Raw genomic sequence first — 20,661 nt, forward strand, 5'->3', positions numbered from 1 at the left:
TTCTAAAAAACTATTTACTTTATCTTAATACTATTTTCCAAAAATTCAGCATGTTTGTGAATGCATTGAATATGAAAATTCAAAACACACCTCATAGATATCCATGCATCTTGAACAATAAATTTTGATGAAAAAATTAATACTCATGCAACATACATATATGGTGTCAGATATTCACTCCAATAAATTTAGAACAGGAGCTAACTCAGATGGAGAGTATATTGTTAATTTAAACCAAGTGAATATCATTATCCCTAGATCAATTGATTCAATCATATATTACTCAGATAGGGAGAGTCAATACAGATTAGCAAATCTAGAGATTAAATCTAGTGACTTGTACTAATTTCATCCGATATGGAGGAAGGTCTAAGCCAACACATGAACTTAATACTTCACTAGAATTTAGTCATCCATAGAGAACAAACTCTATCACCTCTGTATCATAGTCGAGTAATTTTGCTTTAAATTAATTTTCAAGATTTGAAAATATATATATAAAAAAAATAACTTCATCTAAACGACCTCAAATTGTCAAATCACTTCATAACTATGAACATTTTTTATTTGACTGTTTCTGATAAACCTACTGAATTTCAGATCAATTAGAGTTTAAAAATAATATTAATCTCCAAAGTTATGATCAAATTCAGTTTGAAACGATTTAAGAAAAATAATCAGATTCATATCCTTATCATATATCAATTCATGTGTAATCATGTTCCACATTTAACATAAATAAAACTGATATAAAGGATTATATTATCACATTTTAATTCCAAAGAGTGACTTAAAAACCATTTTAAGGGCCTCAAAACTATAACCACATAGCAATGAGTATTTCTTACTAGTCCATCACCAATGAACTTACCAAATTTCAGGTCAATTGGAGTCTATCAAAAATATTTCCAAAGCTATGACCAAATTCAAATTCAGGTGGTTTAAGTATCTTTAGGAATTAAAACAATATGACTTTATCATATTCAGATCAAATTTTAATCTTTCAAACTACCTAAAACCCATCTAAATAATTTTCGATGGAACCATCAATTTCAAGTCAATCAGAGATCAGAAAATTCATGACCACCTAAAATATGATCAAATTTGAAAAACAATCATTTTAGACATAGTTAAAAATTAAAATAGCATGATTCAGATTTTTATTCTCTTTTTATAATTATCTCATGAGCATGAAACATATGTTGTGTCATTCCTTTGGCTGAGGCACTCAATACCTTCTTATAATAAATTATTCTCTAAATTAATACACTTGAGAATCCAAGACATTATGTTTCTCTCTTTTGACTGAAAACCTCGATATCTCTTCTCATGAATTAATTAAGCATTACTAGTATTTTAAGGCAAATCAACATTTACGTAAATAAATGTTTACCACTAATATTCACTTAGAATAATTTATACTTGATGAATTGAGGATGTTCTAATGACTCAACTACAAAGATCATTTTAGTGAATCCTATTTATTAATCATAATTCTCAATTCATCTATTACAAAATATATTATCACGTGTATAAAGTCTAAAGAATTTTCAACAATTTCAAATAAATAAATCGCTTAAGTGATAACTATTTATTAACCAAAAAATTCTTAATTTATACAAATTGATATTTATGTAATGAATAACATGATCAAATAATTATTGAACAAAAAGAGAAAAAAAATAATTCAATTGACCTGAATAGTGACCACCACCACCACTTAACAAGGTTTGGAGTCAACAATTAGTCAAGAACAAAATTTATAAAGTTAAAAAAAAAAAACTTCACAATCAGTTCAATGATAATTTGTTCATCAACAACCTCTATGATTCCCTTTCTTATCAATCTTTGCAAATTTGATGGATTAATAAGAAACAACCGAAAAAAAAAATTGCAACTAGCCGTAAAAAAAGAAAAATCAATTACATGTGCAGAAGTTCGTACTTTCATTTATTAAATAAAACAAATCCATTGAACTTTAACTTTTATTTTAACTGATGAAAAGTTTTCAATTTGGGTTCCATTAATTTAAAAATAAAGGACTTCAAATAACCATTAGAACAAATGTTTACTATTGCTGTCCATTCCCACGTGAAAGTGAAAAATTGTCGCCAACACATTTTGCCCTCTTGATCATCTCAAAATTTAAGAGCGTATGTACTTTAGTCAACGAATCAAAAGCCTTAAAGTTTCATCTGATTCATTTTTTTTGCGATAAAAATATAATTACCAACCATGAATCATACATACAATTGCACATACATATATTTTATGCTATCTATAAAGATGTAAGTATGGCTCTGATACCAATTGTTGGAAAACTATATGCACAGCGGAAGCATACCAAAATCATACAACTTACATGAATAATAGACAACACATTGTTTATACTAGAACAAATACAATCATGTTACGGCATATAAACTTTCTGAATTTAATTTCAGAATTACCTCTTCAAGCGTGAGCTTATACCTTCAAGTTAATCCACAAGGTAGTCGACAAGCTAGAAACTTCAAGCAAATTCATAAGCTAGTCCACAAACTAGACCACAGTTCTACGGTCTTCTACAGTGATCCCAAGTTCACTTCTGAACCCTCTCAATACTTGGGTGGACAAGTATTTTATGGAAAAAATTATTTTTCAAGGATTAGAAGAATCCCTATTTATAGAGATTTCTTCTTAGTCCAAGGAAAAGGAATATCATGTCTTTCCTTAGAATAGAAAGACATGTACATCTCCCTTTCCTTAGAAAAGAAAAAGTCATGTCCTTCTTCCTTTCCTTAGAATAGAAAAAGTGACATACTTCTCCATTGCCTTAGAACATAGAAAGATGCATACTTCTCCCTTTCCTTAGAATAGAGAAAGACACATACTTCTCCTTTTTTCCTTTACAATAAATTCTGAGTTCTAGATAAATATGGGCACGGTAGGGACCACAAAATTAATTACTGAGGCTTCCTATTATGAAAATAATTCCAAATAATTAATTTGAATTATTCTTACCATAATAAATTACAAATCATTCCACTAGAAATTCGTAATTGCACTCCTCTATTTATATTTCGAAATTCCCCATTAGACACATATGTAATTCCCCATGTTAAGATTACAGATACTAATCAATAAATTAAATTACTGACGAACTTAATTCAATGATCAATTTCCTTTAGAGCATTGCTTAACTTATTTCATGTGTCGGATTCTTAAATCCACTTGCAAGGTTTGACACGATGAAAACTTTTAAGCTTCTCAAAAAACCATATTGGATTCCATCAACTAACTTATTATTTCACCAATATATACTATCATCATCCAATCTACCAAGAATATTGACCCATCTTAGAATCTCACCTTTTAATAAATCAAAACGATGATTAACACAGATCATAATAGTTATATCAGGATTAAGAATATAAGTACATTTAGTAGTTTAGATAATTGCTTTTGTCAGTCAGTCTAAAGCAACTATCTCTACTCGGTCCCGTTCAATACATACAAAATGCACTAGCACAAGAAGTTGGAACTATACCATTCCCATAATCAAGATAAACTACATATAATGTTATGCTACAATCGTACCGATGGCATGTCCAATTTCCATCTTAGATTGTGAACAAAAAAACTTTATACTTATAAGAACCGATGATTTAATCCTCTGTGTATAAGCTTAAACTCTATACACTAAATCATCTACTATATAAGTAAACAAGCACCATAAACGAATATATGATCTATTAAAATAAATAAATAATTATTCTATAATAAATACTATATCTAAACACGTGGTTAATAGTATATATCCCAACAATATAGTCATACAAATATATATATATATATATATATATATATATATATAATTAGTTTCGTCCACAATTTTCAAAAGTCTTTTTTAAACTACATGTCACGTCAAACTACTTATATAAATTGAGACTGAAGAAGTGCCATTTTTTACAATTTTCAGTCAAACTCATAATTGTTACTCTTCAGATGTGCATTAGGTAAACTCACTTTTATGCAATATCTCGCAAGTTGAAACAAAAATTATAGGATAGCAATCAAGTTGGTCGACAAGAAACTTTATAAAGTATAGTCAAAACTATGAAAGTTCAAACCCACTAACTTTTAAGTTTGATTACCAAATCAACTCAACATGTAGCACTTGAATTTTTGCATATGCATTTATAGTTCTTAGTTAGTTTCCTTAAACGCTTATTCTTTTTCTCCATTGTGGGATGTTTGGTAGATAAATTATTTGGGCTGACAAGATTTGTCTGTAGGCAATCTATATTTATGGGAAGTTATCAAAATAAGATAAAAGTAGGGAGAACTCGTATCAAATGCATGGTCAACGTTATATGCGCTGACATTGTGCATATTGCTTAAACTATAGACACATGTTATTGTGTTCCACTTATCTGACACACTACTAAAAAATTGCTAAAAAACGACGGAAGAAAAAGCGACGGACAGCGTCGCTCCAAAAAAGCGACAGACTAAGAGATGTCGTCCGTCGCTTTTTAATTAAAATAATTATTTTTAAAATTATTTTACAAAAAGCAACGGACTGCATCTCTTAGTCCTTCGCTTTTTTTACGGATTTTTGCGCTAAATATATATATAATTAATAATAAATTATTTAATATAGATAGAGACGTCGTCCGTCGCTTTTTATTAAAAATAATTATTTATAAATTAAACAATAACCACACTGTCTGTTGTTTTAATTTATTTTATTTTATTAATTAGTTTTTTAAAAAAGCGACGGACGGCATCTCTTAGTCCGTCGCTTTTTGGTCAAAATATCTAGTCAAACATTTTTAAAAAGCGACGGACAGCGTCTCTTAGTCCGTGCCTTTTTAATTAAAATATTTTTTTAAAATTTTTTTTAAAAGCGACGGACGGCATCGCTTAGTCTGTCGCTTTTTTTCGCGTATTTTTGCTAATTAATTATTTTATATAGATAGTGACACAGTCCGTCGCTTTTTATTAAAAATAATTATTTATTAATTTAAAAAAAGTCACACCGTCCGTCGCTTTTTATTAATTTTAATTGTTTAATTATTTTTTAAATTAGAGACGGACAACATCTTTATGTCCGTTGCTTCTTGGTCAAAATATCTGGTCAAATATTTTAAGAAAGCGACGGACAATGTCTCTTAGTCTGTTGCTTTTTGGTCAAAATGTTGGTCAACTATTTTAAAAAAAGCGACGGACATAGAGACGCTGTCCGTCGCTTTTTTAAAAATATATGCACTAGTAGACGCGATTTTCCCCATTTCTCCATATAAAAAATAAAATTGAGAAATATTTTGATTTAATTTTATTTAAATCGTCTTTTGGAGAATGGTTTTGTGTAAAATAAAAAAAAAATTATAATACCGACTTCCAGATGTCGGTAAAATTAAATAGTATGTATTAATTAATATTTTCAATTAGCTTTAAATAAATCGTCCTCCGAATGACGGTTTTATATAAGTTAAAAAATAATTTAATATAAAACACCGACCTACCGATGTCAATATTATTTAATTAACATGATTACTTTTTATTTATCTTAAAATTTAATGTGATACCGACCTCATGAGGTCGGTATTTTTTATTATATCTAATTACTTTTAATAAAAGTGATATCCGGAGGTCGGTATGTTTAAAATATTCCTATTAATCATAATTTTGCTATTGTGCATAATATTAAAATTTTATTTTACACCTACGATTAATTGTTCAAAAAGTGTAACAATTTTGTATACTTTTACAAATAAAATGTTAGAATTCGTGAAATAAATAAAAAAATATCTATAATCCATATTTAGAGTATGAAACTACGTTGATATGAATTAGGAGAAAATTATACTTATATTTATAGAGTAATGTACAAATCCTATCAGTCCGTCGTCTAATCATAAACTTAATATCTCATGTCATGATGTAGTAGAGGTGAAGAGCTAACATATACTCCATTCCAGTATGAAATGCGAGATAGTATTATTATATACGTTCGATCTTGAATGGATGTCAAGTGTAGTGATCACCTCCTAATTATGATGACATGTAAAGGATACTTCATCGGAGTATGAAATACGTTGATTAATTATATATATATTCCTCGAGTAGTTTAACAAATCAAGTCTTATATACTAGTGGTTCAGATATGAAATACATTATCAATTAAAGAAATACCGATGATCAATTCAAGGAGATTTATATATTAAATTTGATATTGATAAACTTTTGTTGATCAATAAAATTAAATTTATATAATTAGAAGGTATATAATTTAAATTTATAAAATTAACTTGATCGATAAATTAAATTTATTAAATTAAACTTTTGTTGATGTGTAGTTAAAATATATATATATATATATATATATATATGGCCAAACACATATACAACCCCTCTAACTTGTCCACATTTTTCATTTTGGCACTTTATCTTAGCCTTGTTCCATTTTAACCCTTGAACTCCATTTTTTATGTTCCATTTTAACACGAAATACTATTTTTATGATTTATTTATTTTTATATATATTCTTCAATTGCAACTTCTTATTTTAAATCGACATGTGTCATTTAATTTTAGTTAAAAAATTAAAAATCAACAAAAAATAATTCTTTTAAAAAAATAATAATTTCTTTTTAAGAGTGTTATGTATTTTTGTGTGAAAAATAACCGACGAAATTGTGTTGGTTTTCTTTCTTTAAAATCACTGACAACCTAACAAAGTCAGTCGAGTTTTAACATTATTTAGTAGTGTTATTAGCAATGAACAAGAGTCTTTTTTTAGTAGTCTTATTAACTAAGTCAGTCGAGTCTTTTTGAAGATGGGTTTTTTTATTCGTATTGATTTATATTTAAAATTAAAAGTGAGTATTTGCGTTAAATTTAGATAGCCTAGATGATAAGAAAAAATAAATAAGTAGTGTTATTTAATTTGATTGAATGTTTAAGAAAGAAAATCGAAGAACTTTCGTCAATTTATTTTCATGCAAAAATACAGAGAAATATCAAAAAATAATATTATTGTTTGAAAATTTTTATGTTTGTTCGCGAATGTTTAATTTTTTTAATTAACAAGCACACGTCTATTTTTTTAAAATAAGAAATTGCAATTGAAGAACATAAATAAAAACAAATCATAAAAATTAGTATAAGTGTTTAAATGGTACAGAAAAAATGGAGTTTAAATGGAACAAGGCTAAGTTGGAGTGCCAAAATAAAAAATGAGGGCAAGTTTGAGGGGCTGTATATGTATTTGACCTATGTATATATACATATATGTATATATATATATATATATATATATATATACACACACACATATATGTATGTATGTATATGTATATGTAATTTTAATTAATAAAATCAACCTCAAAAGATGAGTTTATATTAAAATAAATTAATAAATACCGACCTAAAGAGGTCGGTATATTTAAATAATTATTTTATTTAGATAATATCGACTTCACGATGTCGGTATGTTGACACCCAATTTTGACAGACCTATAAGCCTTTCGGAAGTGCTATTTGGTTAAATACGTATTTTTTTAAAATATTCCAAGTTTAAATTTTTAATCGATTTTGTCTAAAAATTATATATTTTAGTTTTCATGCTTTATAAAATTATCGTAAATATTATTAAAATATTTTTAAAATTATAAGTAAAACTCAGAATAATTATTTTATTCAAATATTTTAAAATTTAAGTGATTTTTATTATATAAAATGTTATAATATTTGTAGTATTTTAATTGGATAGCATTTCTTTAATTTTTCTCGAAATCATTTAATTTTTAGCCCATTCTAATCTAATTCCTTTCAATTTTATCTTTCTTCTTATTCAAGTCATTGCAATTCTAGCCACCTCAATCCAATTTCATCTTTCAATTATAGCCTCTTATATCAATTTTAGTTGCAATTTTAGCCATTCATTCATTGCAATTATACCCTTTTTTGTCCAAATTTTGAAACATTAGTTTAAATCTTAACCGTCCATCCTTTAAGTGAATCCTAGATCAAATCCTAGCCGCTCATCTTAACAAATCCAATGACTCAAATTAAATCTACCTAACCTTCCTATTTTTGACCTAAAAAAAGACCAAACCCTCTAATTTTGAAAACTCATTCTTTTCTTCTATCTCAAGCAGCCCAGCCTCCTCCCGCCGCCATCCTCTTCTCATCTCTTCTCTCCTTGCTCCCTCCCGTCTCTTCTCACCGGCGAGAACGGCGAGACAAATCGTCGCCTCTCTCTCGTCTCTCCAATCAACGAAAGTTCGCTGCTCTGTCTCTCCCTCAACTGCTCCGGCCAGCGAGCTCCAAGCAATCAACATCAGCAGCCGGCGAGGAGAGCAATAACATCTCCGGCCAACTGACCCCGACCTCGATCCACTGCCCTTCTCCTTTAATTGAAGGTTAGGGTTTCATAATATTATTTTTAATTTCTTTCAATTTGAGTATTGAATTTGTTAATTAGTGTATTGAATTAGTTTTTTTATTGATTGTTAGTTTGATTGATTGTTAGTTAGTAAGTGAATGATTTAGAGGTTTTTTATGGTTAGTTTGAATTAGGGATTATTTGATTGTTAGTTTGTGTTTGTTGATTGTGAAATAAAAATTTTAATATTGGGGTTTTTTTGAATTAGGGTATCTTAGGATTTGTTTGAAATTTGGTATTTCTTGAGTTAATTAGTTTAATTTTGGAATTGTAAGATTAGATTGAATTAGGGTAGTTAAGGAGTTGTTTGAATTTAGGATTTTAGCACTAGTTAGATTTTGGGATTTTAGGACTAGTTTGAATTTGTGATTTCAAGACTAGTTTGAATTATTATTGAAGTTGAACTTAGAATTTGAACATGAACTTGAACTTCAACTTCAACTTAGAATTTGAAGTTAAACTTAGAACTTGAACTTGAAATTAGAACTTGAACTTAGAATTTGAACTTGAAATTAGAACTTGAACTTAGAACCTGAACTTAAACTTAGAACTTGAACTTGAAATTAGAACTTGAACTTGAATTCAGAACTTGAACTTGAACTTAGAACTTGAACTTGAACTTGAACTTAGAACTTGAACTTGAACTTAGAACTTGAACTTAGAACTTGAACTTGAAATTCGAACTTGAACTTAGAATTAGAACTTGAACTTGAAATTAGAAATTGAACTTGAACTTAGAACTTGAAAGTAGAACTTGAACTTAGAACTTGAACTTGAAATTAGAAATTGAACTTGAAAGTAGAACTTGAAAGTAGAACTTGAACTTGAAATTAGAATTTGAACTTGAACTTAGAACTTGAAATTAGAATTTGAACTTGAACTTTGAACTTGAACTTAGAATTTGAAGTTAAACTTAGAACTTGATGTTGAAATTAGAACTTGAACTTGAACTTAGAATTAGAACTTGAACTTGAACTTAGAACTTGAAATTTGAGTATTGAATTTGTTAATTAGTGTATTGAATTAGTTTTTTTATTGATTGTTAGTTTGATTGATTGTTAGTTAGTAAGTGAATGATTTAGGGGTTTTTGATGGTTAGTTTGAATTAGGGATTATTTGATTGTCAGTTTGTGTTTGTTTGTGAAATGAAAATTTTCATGTTGGGGTTTGTTTGAATTAGGGTATCTTAGGATTTGTTTGAAATTTGGTATTTCTTGAGTTAATTAGTTTGATTTTGGAATTGTAAGATTTGAATAAATTAGGGTATTTAAGGAGTTGTTTGAATTTAGGATTTTAGCATTAGTTAGATTTTGGAATTTTAGGACTAGTTTGAATTTGTGATTTTAAGACTAGTTTGAATTTTGAATTTAGGACTAGTTTGAATTATTATTGAAGTTGAACTTAGAATTTGAACATGAACTTGAACTTGAACTTAGAATTTTAAGTTAAACTTAGAACTTGAACTTGAAATTAGAACTTGAACTTGAATTTAGAACTTGAACTTGCACTTGAACTTGAACTTAGAACTTGAACTTGAACTTGAACTTAGAACTTGAACTTGAAATTAGAACTTGAACTTAGAATTAGAACTTGAACTTGAAATTAAAAACTGAACTTGAACTTAGAACTAGAAATTAGAACTAGAACTTAGAATTAGAACTTGAACTTGAAATTAGAAATTGAACTTGAACTTAAAACTTGAAATTAGAACTTGAACTTAGAACTTGAACTTGAAATTAGAATTTGAACTGGAACTTAGAATTAGAACTTGAACTTGAAATTAGAAATTGAACTTGAACTTAGAATTACAACTTGAACTTGAAATTAGAAATTGAACTTGAACTTAGAACTTGAAATTAGAACTTGAACTTAGAACTTGAACTTGAAATTAGAACTTGAACTTAGAATTTGAAGTTAAACTTAGAACTTGATGTTGAAATTAGAACTTGAACTTGAACTTAGAATTAGAACTTGAACTTGAACTTAGAAATTGAACTTGAACTTAGAACTTGAAATTTGAGTATTGAATTTGTTAATTAGTGTATTGAATTAGTTTTTTTTATTGATTTTTAGTTTGATTAATTGTTAGTTAGTAAGTGAATGATTTAGGGATTTTTGATGGTTAGTTTGAATTAGGGATTATTTGATTGTTAGTTTGTGTTTGTTGATTGTAAAATGAAAATTTTAATGTTGGAGTTTGTTTGAATTAGGGTATCTTAGGATTTGTTTGAAATTCGGTATTTCTTGAGTTAATTAGTTTGATTTTGGAATTGTAAGATTAGATTAAATTAGGGTATTTAAGGAGTTGTTTGAATTTAGGATTTTAGCACTAGTTAGATTATGGGATTTTAGGACTAGTTTGAATTTGTGATTTTAAGACTAGTTTGAATTTTGAATTTAGGACTAGTTTGAATTATTATTGAAGTTTAACTTAGAATTTGAACATGAACTTGAACTTGAAGTTGAACTTAGAATTTGAATATGAACTTGAACTTGAACTTGAACTTAGAATTTGAAGTTATTGAAGTTAAACTTAGAACTTGAACTTGAAATTAGAACTTGAACTTGAATATAGAACTTGAACTTTGAACTCGAACTTGAACTTAGAACTTGAACTTGAACTTAAAACTTGAACTTGAAATTAGAACTTGAACTTAGAACTTGAACTTGAACTTGAACTTAGAATTAGAACTTGAACTTAAAATTAGAACTTGAACTTGAAATTTAACTAATTTTAGAACTTTTCGTGCTAGGCAACTGAGGAAGCTCAACATCTAAAAAAGTTGATACAAGACTATATTGCTTCTTTCATCAAAGTAGAAGATAAGGTTGGTGCTTCTAAATTTCTAAAGTTCAAGTACAATTGTTTTCAATAATGTGTTTGTGTCCATCTAGTATTGATATTTAGCTTTAATTTTATGATAATATTTTTGTGTCCATCGATTGTTTGTTAAGCATAAGTGCCAACACTAGTTGATCCTATTGATGACAAAAATAATTTACTTGTAAGATCGATTTGTGTCCATCTAGTGTTGACACTAAGCTTTAAATGTAGAAATAATATATTTGTTAAACATCAGTACCAACACTAGTTGATCCTATTGATGATAAAATTGATTTTCTTGCAAGATCGATTTGTCTCCATCTAGTGTTGACACTTAGCTTTAAATTTAGAAATAATATATTTGTTAAGCATGAGTACCAACACTAGTTGATTCTATTGATAACAAAATTGATTTGCTTGCAAGATCGATTTGTATCCATCTAGTGTTGACACTTAGTTTTAAATTTAGAAATAATATATTTGTTAAGCATGACTACCAACACTAGTTGATCCTATTGATGACAAAATTGATTTTCTTTCAAGATCAATTTGTGTCTATCTAGTGTTGACACTTTGCTTTAAATTTAGAAATAATATATTTGTTAAGCATGAGTACCAACACTAGTTGATCCTATTGATGACAAAACTGATTTTCTTGCGAGATCGATTTATGTCCATCTAGTTTTGACACTTAGCTTTAAATTTAGAAATAATATATTTGTTAAGCATGAGTACCAACACTAGTTGATCCTATTGATGACAAAATTGATTTTCTTGCAAGATCGATTTGTGTCCATCTAGTATTGACACTTAGCACTTGGCTTTAAATTTAGAAATAATATATTTGTTAAACATCAGTACCAACACTAGTTGATCCTATTGATGACAAAATTGATTTTCTTGCAAGATCGATTTGTCTCCATCTAGTGTTGACACTTAGCTTTAAATTTAGAAATAATATATTTGTTAAGCATGACTACTAACACTAGTTGATCCTATTGATGACAAAATTGATTTTCTTGCAAGATCGATTTGTGTCCATCTAGTGTTGACACTTAGCTTTAAATTTAAATAAGTTAAATTAAATAATGTGGTTTTGTTGATGGATTTAGTTGTTGGAATTAAGTCAAAACTAAACTAGTTAAAGTTGTTAAGTTGTTTAAATAAGTTAAATTAAATAATGTGGTTTTGTTGATGGATTTAGTTGTTGGAATTAAGTCAAAACTAAACTAGTTAAAGTTGTTAAGTTGTTTAAATAAGTTAAATTAAATAATGTGGTTTTGTTGATGGATTTAGTTGTTGGAATTAAGTCAAAACTAAACTAGTTAAAGTTGTTAAGTTGTTTAAATAAGTTAAATTAAATAATGTGGTTTTGTTGATGGATTTAGTTGTTGGAATTAAGTCAAAACTAAACTAGTTAAAGTTGTTAAGTTGTTTAAATAAGTTAAATTAAATAATGTGGTTTTGTTGATGGATTTAGTTGTTGGAATTAAGTCAAAACTAAACTAGTTAAAGTTGTTAAGTTGTTTAAATAAGTTAAATTAAATAATGTGGTTTTGTTGATGGATTTAGTTGTTGGAATTAAGTCAAAACTAAACTAGTTAAAGTTGTTAAGTTGTTTAAATAAGTTAAATTAAATAATGTGGTTTTGTTGATGGATTTAGTTGTTGGAATTAAGTCAAAACTAAACTAGTTAAAGTTGTTAAGTTGTTTAAATAAGTTAAATTAAATAATGTGGTTTTGTTGATGGATTTAGTTGTTGGAATTAAGTCAAAACTAAACTAGTTAAAGTTGTTAAGTTGTTTAAATAAGTTAAATTAAATAATGTGGTTTTGTTGATGGATTTAGTTGTTGGAATTAAGTCAAAACTAAACTAGTTCAAGTTATAAAGTTGTTAAGTTGTTTAAATAAGTTAAATTAATTAATGTGGTTTAGTTGGTGGATTTAGTGTTGTATTAAGTCAAAACTAAACTAGTTAAAGTTGTTAAGTTGTTTAAATAAGTTAAATTAAATAATGTGGTTTTGTTGATGGATTTAGTTGTTGGAATTAAGTCAAAACTAAACTAGTTCAAGTTATAAAGTTGTTAAGTTGTTTAAATAAGTTAAATTAATTAATGTGGTTTAGTTGGTGGATTTAGTGTTGTATTAAGTCAAAACTAAACTATTTAAAGTTGTTAAGTTGTCTAAATAAGTTAAATTAAATAATGTGGTTTTGTTGATGGATTTAGTTGTTGGAATTAAGTCAAAACTAAACTAGTTCAAGTTATAAAGTTGTTAAGTTGTTTAAATAAGTTAAATTGAATAATGTGGGTTTGTTGATGGATTTAGTTGTTGGAATTAAGTCAAAACTAAACTAGTTAAAGTTGTTTAAATAAGTTAAATTAAATGATGTGGTTTTGTTGATGGATTTAGTTGTTGGAATTAAGTCAAAACTAAACTAGTTCATGTTATAAAGTTGTTAAGTTGTTTAAATAAGTTAAATTAAATAATGTGGTTTTGTTGATGGATTTAGTTGTTGGAATTAAGTCAAAATTAAACTAGTTCAAGTTAAAAAGTTGTTAAGTTGTTTAAATAAGTTAAATTAAATAATGTGGTTTTGTCAATACTAAACTAGTTTTAGGACTACTACTAGTAAAATTATTGTTAAATTTTATTTATAATATAATTGAATATCTATATTTTTGTAGATGGATCATCGTTTGTGGATGTATAATATGCATTATGAAACTGGTGCTGGTTTGAAACCTGAGTTTATTGACGGTGTTAGAAATTTTATTGAACATACAATGACACTTGACATTTTCAAGATTAATAGATTGGTTAGGTGTCCTTGTAGTGCATGTAAGTGCTTAAAGTTTTTTAAACCAGATAGAGTTATTGTTCATTTGTACCGTAATGAATTTAAGCCTAGATATTTTGTATGGATTGATCATGGAGAAAGTGATGGATTGGATGGTATCTTTTATAATTCGATGTCTGTTGATGTATATAATATGGTTGCACCACATGGCCAAATTAGGGTTGAACAAGTTAGAGTTGAACATGATATGGTTGAACATGATAGGGTTCATGAAATGATCAATGATGCTTTCTGGGTTCAAGGTGGGATGGAACCGAAACAATATTTTGATGAAGCTCCTAATAAAGAAGCAAGACGCTTTTATGATCAATTAGAAGAGTCTAGTCGTCCACTATGTGAAGGGAGTCTGCATTCTACCTTGTCAGTTGCGGTTAGATTAATGAATATTAAATCAGATTGGAATGTTCCTAATGCTGCTATGGACTCAATGGTTGATCTTTTGGGTGAACTAGTTAATCCGGAGTTTAACATACCAAAGAACTTCTATCAGTCAAAGCGTTTGGTGTCCAAGTTAGGATTGACGTATGATAGAATTCATTGTTGTGTTAATGGATGCATGTTGTTTTACAAGACTGATAGTGAATTAGAAAATTGTAAGTTTTGTGGACATACTCGTTATAAGTGGACTCTGGCTGGAAAGATGGTCCCAGTTCAGGCGATGCATTATCTATCTCTCATTCCTAGGTTAAAGAGGTTGTATGCATCGATGAGGTTTGCCCCACATATGATATGGCATCGTGAATATAGAAGGTCGTCGGGTGTCTTGTCTCATCCATCTGATGGTGAAGCATGGAAGCATTTTGATAATGTATATCCTGATTTTTCTAGTGAACCAAGAAATGTTAGATTGGGGTTGTGTTCAGATGGCTTCACACCATTCTCTAATAATGCTTCGCCTTATTCATGTTGGCCGGTATTTCTTACTCCATATAATCTTCCTCCTGAAATGTGCATGACCAGTCCCTACATCTTTCTAAGTTGTGTTATTCCAGGTTCCCGAAATTCAAAAAGTTTGATTGATGTCTATCTACAACCATTGATAGATGAGCTCAAACAATTGTGGTTTGAAGGCATTTTGACTTATGATATATCAACTAAGAAGAATTTTATCATGCGTGCTTCTTTAATGTGGACTATTAATGATTTTCCTGCATACGGGATGTTGTTTGGTTGGATGATAGCTGGAAAGCTAGCATGTTCGTATTGCATGAAAAATAGTAAGGCATTCACTTTAAAGTATGGCAGAAAAAATACATGGTTTGATTGTCATCGCCAGTTCTTGCCAATGTACCATGAGTTTAGAAAGATGAAAAATGCATTTAGGGAAAATAAGGTTGAAAGTGCCCCCCACCTCTATTAGTCACAGGGCATCAAATTTGGGAGAGAATTTCTCAATTACCTAAAGTTACAGAAGCTTCACCTTCTAGACTTCCTGGATATGGTGTTGAACATAATTGTATCAAACAAAGCATATTTCGGGAGTTGCTGTATTGGAAGGACAATCTGCTACGACATAATCTAGATGTGATGCACATTGAAAACAATTACTTTGACAATTTGTTTAACACAGTGATGGATGTTAAGGGTACGACAAAAGACAATCCAAAAGCTAGAATGGACATAAAGGAATATTGTAGGAGAAAAGAGTTATGGCTGCAAGAATTACAGAATGGTAAAATAGTTAAGCCCAAAGCCAGCTTTTCATTCACATTGGATAAGAAACGTGAAATTATTGAGTGGGTTAAAAATTTGAGGATGCTAGAAGGGCTATGCTTCAAATTTAGGAAAGCGGGCAGATATGAATGAAGGAAAATTGATAGGTATGAAAAGTCATGATTGTCATGTGTTCATGGAAACTTTAATTCCTATCGCTTTTAGCCATCTACTCGAAAGGATATGGAAACCAATCACAGAGATAAGTCTTTTTTTAAAAGATTTGTGTTTTGAAAAGTTGTTGGAGAGTAGTTTAGATAGGATGGAGGAAAATATTCTTCTCACTACTACTAAGTTGGAGAAGATATTTCCATGTGGTTTTTTTTATCTGATGGAGCATCTTCCAATTCACCTTGTACAAAAGGCCCGCCTCGGAGGTCCGGTTCAAACAAGATGGATGTATCCATTTGAGAGGTATCCATTTGAAATATTTACTAAGTTATATATATTCGCCAAGTCTTTTATATATTAACATATATATACATATATGCATGCAGAAAAATTGGTAGTTCGAAGAAAACGATTAAGCAAAGGGGAAGGATCGAAGGATCATTTGTTCAAGGTCATATTGGGAGAGCAACAGGTGATTTTTATTCTTATTACTTTGGTCATGATGTGTCATGTAGGAGAAACAGGCCCAATCGCAATGATGAACGCGATATTGATCCTTTATTTCCACCGATATCAATTTTTAATCAAAATGGTCGAGGATCTAAAAAGCGTAGAAAGCGAGGCTTCACTGATATGGAAATGCAATCAGTTGTGACATATATTTTACTTAATTGTCCAGAGATTCAATCATATGTCAAGTAAGTGTTAAAAATATGTTATTAAATTACATACTAATAAGTGATCATTAACTAACGAAATACTTAAATGTAAAATGATCAGCTTGTTCGTAAACACATGGGGTAATGAAGCCATCTATACAGAATTTTCCAAATGGCTGAGGAACTATGTAAGTGTGCAATCACTAAGTATTTAATAATAAATTCATGTTATACTAAATTATATTACTTGAAATAACAATCGCGTAGGTTTACGATGAATACTCAAGTGTCCAACATTTGCAATTAGTGAAAGAAGTAGCCCTTGGACCTGAATCTCAAGTACTGGCAATAAATAAGTATTGTGTTAATGATTTTAAGTTTCAAACTGAAGAAGTATTTAGGAACAAGAAAACAAATAATAGTGGTGTCTATATACAAGGTGATGTTGATGGTACTGGTCAAACTATTGAATATTATGGTGTCATTCAAGAGATTATTGAAGTGAGGTATTCAGGTTGGCCTAATAAGAAGATTGTATTGTTTCGGTGTGAGTGGTTTGACCCATCACATAGAGGCACAAAGGTGGACCATCAACATAATATAATTGAAGTTAAGCACACCAGGAAATACAAAAGTTATGATCCTTTTATTATTGCACAACATGCTAAACAAGTGTATTACGCTTCATATCCATTGCGTAGAGACAAAGCTGATTGGTAGGTTGTTATAAAAAGTAAACATGTGGGAAGAATTGAAATTGACAATGTCTTGGATGTGGCGTATCAAAATGATGTTGCAATTGTTCAACAACAAGTTGATGTTGAATTGGAAACCACACTACAACATCCTCAACACATATTAGAAGAAATATCTGATGATGAGATATTGAATGTTGAGGAAGAAATATCCGAGAATGAGGAAAATGAATCATTTGATGACGAAGAATGGGACGATAATGAAAATGAAACAACCGATGAGAAAGAATGGGAGAATGATGGAATTGAAACAAGCGAGGAGAAATAGTGTAGAATGAAAGCTAGCTAGTACATATGTAAGTGTATTTTACTAATTTTATTTAATTTATGATTTTTATATATATTATACATGTAAATTTGCATATAGATGTCATCAGGCGGTGACAGTGATAGACATCGCGAGCATTTTGGAGTTAGCCAGACTAAACAGGCTAAGAAGAAGAAGTTTAGGAGACCGATAGATCCTGAGGATATTGCAGGATCTATTTCTTCTGCGCCAGAGCGCATCAGCCATGATACTCATTTATTTGCTGTTCCGTTTGGTACGGCAGATCTTCAGCAATATTATCCTAATTATCGTTGACCAGTCGGTGCTTCATCTACTTCACAGGCATTGCCTTCACGACGCTACGAGGACCTACCTTTACAAGCTATTCGTCGAGCACGACCCTTATCGGCAGGTACTCCATCTCCCACAAGTACATCTCCTCAATTATCCGCCATGAGGCTTAGAGATTCTAGTAGCGAGCAGTCAGATGCTATGGCCAGTACGCCTCCATTGACTCAGCATTTTGTGCATCCTGATGTATCACCCTCGTCTATAGCTGCACCTAGTGCTACACCACATGATACGATGTCTTCTCTAGCTCCTGGCCAGAAGGACAGACTTAGTAGAGTCATGATTGAGCCGGATGGATCATCGTAAGTTTGTTTTGTTATCTATTTGTTAGTTTATTTTATTTATTTTTTATACTTTAATATATTATTCATGAACTAACATATTTATTATGTGTTTTGCAGGTGGCATCCTGCAAAGGATGTTGCCCGAGCTTTAAAAGAGTGTGTTAGAAGACTCTATGCACAAGCTTATCACTCTTGGAGCGAGATTCCAAATAGTATACGCCAGGCGATGTTTAATAACTTTAAGGTATATATTTTTTAGTTAAGTTTAGTATACTTTAATTTTTTTTACTATCGATTTAATTAACGTTATTCAATTTTTTTCAAACTATGTGTACTTGGGAGTCGAGGTACAATTTGGTCATTGGGACCACATTTGAGAGGAAGGCATCCGCCAGACTGTCTAGCTGGCTAAAGAGCGTTCGGGATAGTGGTGAACGTCCCGATTGGATGTTGCCTCATGTTTTTGATGAATTGGGTCAGTATTGGAACACAGACAAGTTTAAGGCAATATCAGATCAAGCCAAAATGGCTAGAGGCAGTCTTAAAGGTGGCTCGTTGTACACCGGAGGTGCAAAGACGGTTGGAACAATTGCACGAGAGATGGTAAGTTCTAATTCAAACTTTTAAATAAATAATTAGTTGATACATATATATGGTTATAAATTTCAGTTTTTCTTTGTTGGAAAAATAATTGGGACGCACTCCTATTGAATCAGAGGTTTTCAAAAAGACTCGTGTCAGAAAGAAAGAAAATGAGTCGGATCCAGATGTGTGGATGGAGGAAAGGGCCGAACAAACTTTTGTAAGTTATTTAATATTAATAATATATATCAATAGTGAATATATTTATGATATGTGTATATATTGATGTCAATATTTATATTTAATATGCAGAATGACTTTCATAAGTACGTCGCTGAGAATCTAGATAGTTCGGTTCAATTGACACTTGAGTTGTCCACTCAGATTTGGAAAGAAAAAGTGGTAGGGGGGGACACACAAGGATAGATGTTCTGGTCTAGGCTCTCGCAACGATGTTAGACGCCTTCAGTCAGGCTTAGAAGGTATTGGATCGTCACGTCAAGCTGAGGCACTTGACGGTGTTCAGATTGCTGCTATGTCAGATCAAATAGCTAAACTTACAGCGGCACTAGTAGAGTCGAAGCGGAAAAAAGTAGCTGAACAAAAAAGCATGAGTGAGACCGTTCAGCAAATCAAAGAACAAGTGATGAACCTTGCTCATCGACCTACTACTTCGGCTCCCGATGACACTGACGATGAGAGTGATGAGGATGATTATGTAGATCTCACTCCCTAGTTTAGATCTCTGGACATTTATGAACTTTTTGAAATTTTAAAATGAATTTTAAAAGACTTTATAAGTCTTTAATTTATGATTTAGATACTTTTGAATGTTATTTTAAGTTTGTTGTTTTATGTTTTGTTTAGATTGTTTATAATTGTGTGTGTTTGATTGGGCTGAATAGTGTAGAATTGAATTGAATTGCATTTGCAGGTGGGCAGCAGAAGCTGCGAGCTGCTACTGTCAAAAATATTGCAGAAAAAGCGACGGACAACGTGATTTAGTCCGTCGCTTTTTTGGGTTTTAATTTTTTTAAAAACCCAGAAAAGCGACGGACAACGTGGTTTTGTCCATCGCTTTTTTGGGTTTTTAAAAATAAAATTTCCAGAAAAGCGACGGACAGTGTCCTTTTATCCGTTGCTTTTCTGGGATTTTCAAAAAATAAATTTCCAGAAAAGCGACGGACTGCGTCGCCCTTTAGAAATTAAAAAAAATGAAAATTAAAATAAAGCGACGTAGTCCGTCGCTTTTTTAAAAAAAATTCAAAAAAAAAATAGTAAAAAAGCGACTCAGTCTGTCGCTAAAAGAGACACGGTCCGTCTCTAAAAGCGACGCAGTTTTAGCAACACGGTCTGTCGCTTTTTAACGACGCAGTCCGTCGCTTTTTGAAAAACGTCGAACTAAAAAGCGATGGAAGTGATTGCGTCGCTTTTCAGTTGATTTTGACCAAAAAAGCGACGGAAGTGATTGCGTCGCTTTTCAGTTGATTTTGACCAAAAAAGCGACGCAGTCCGTCGCTTTTGACAGTCATTTTTTGACAGTCCAAAAAAAAAAGAAAATTACGTACATTCGCTACGATAAAAATTATTTTTAGTGGCAATAAATATTGATATTAATAAAGAATCCTAAAGTCTTTACCAGCATTAGTTAAGTGTCATTAGAATTAATGTCGCTAAATGTTTTAGGGACATATACAAAGAGTGTTAATTGTTGCTAAAAATACATATTAACAATAATAATTAAGAATTAATTGCCACTAATAATTATTTTTGATGTAGTGATTGTGTAGAGAACTTAAATTTTAATGCAATACTATTGG

General features: G+C 30.1%; 1 long non-coding RNA gene across 1 annotated transcript; it reads left to right on the top strand.

The window, feature by feature from the left end:
* Positions 1-8,158: 8,158 nt before the first annotated feature.
* On the top strand, positions 8,159-19,223 carry LOC125874897 (uncharacterized). Its single transcript, XR_007447322.1, has 3 exons — positions 8,159-8,411; positions 11,188-11,262; positions 19,154-19,223. It is a non-coding gene; the product is annotated as an uncharacterized LOC125874897 (long non-coding RNA).
* Positions 19,224-20,661: the final 1,438 nt, after the last annotated feature.

The sequence above is a fragment of the Solanum stenotomum genome, chromosome 8 (genome assembly GCF_019186545.1).
Source record: "Solanum stenotomum isolate F172 chromosome 8, ASM1918654v1, whole genome shotgun sequence".
Lineage (NCBI taxonomy): Eukaryota > Viridiplantae > Streptophyta > Magnoliopsida > Solanales > Solanaceae > Solanum > Solanum stenotomum.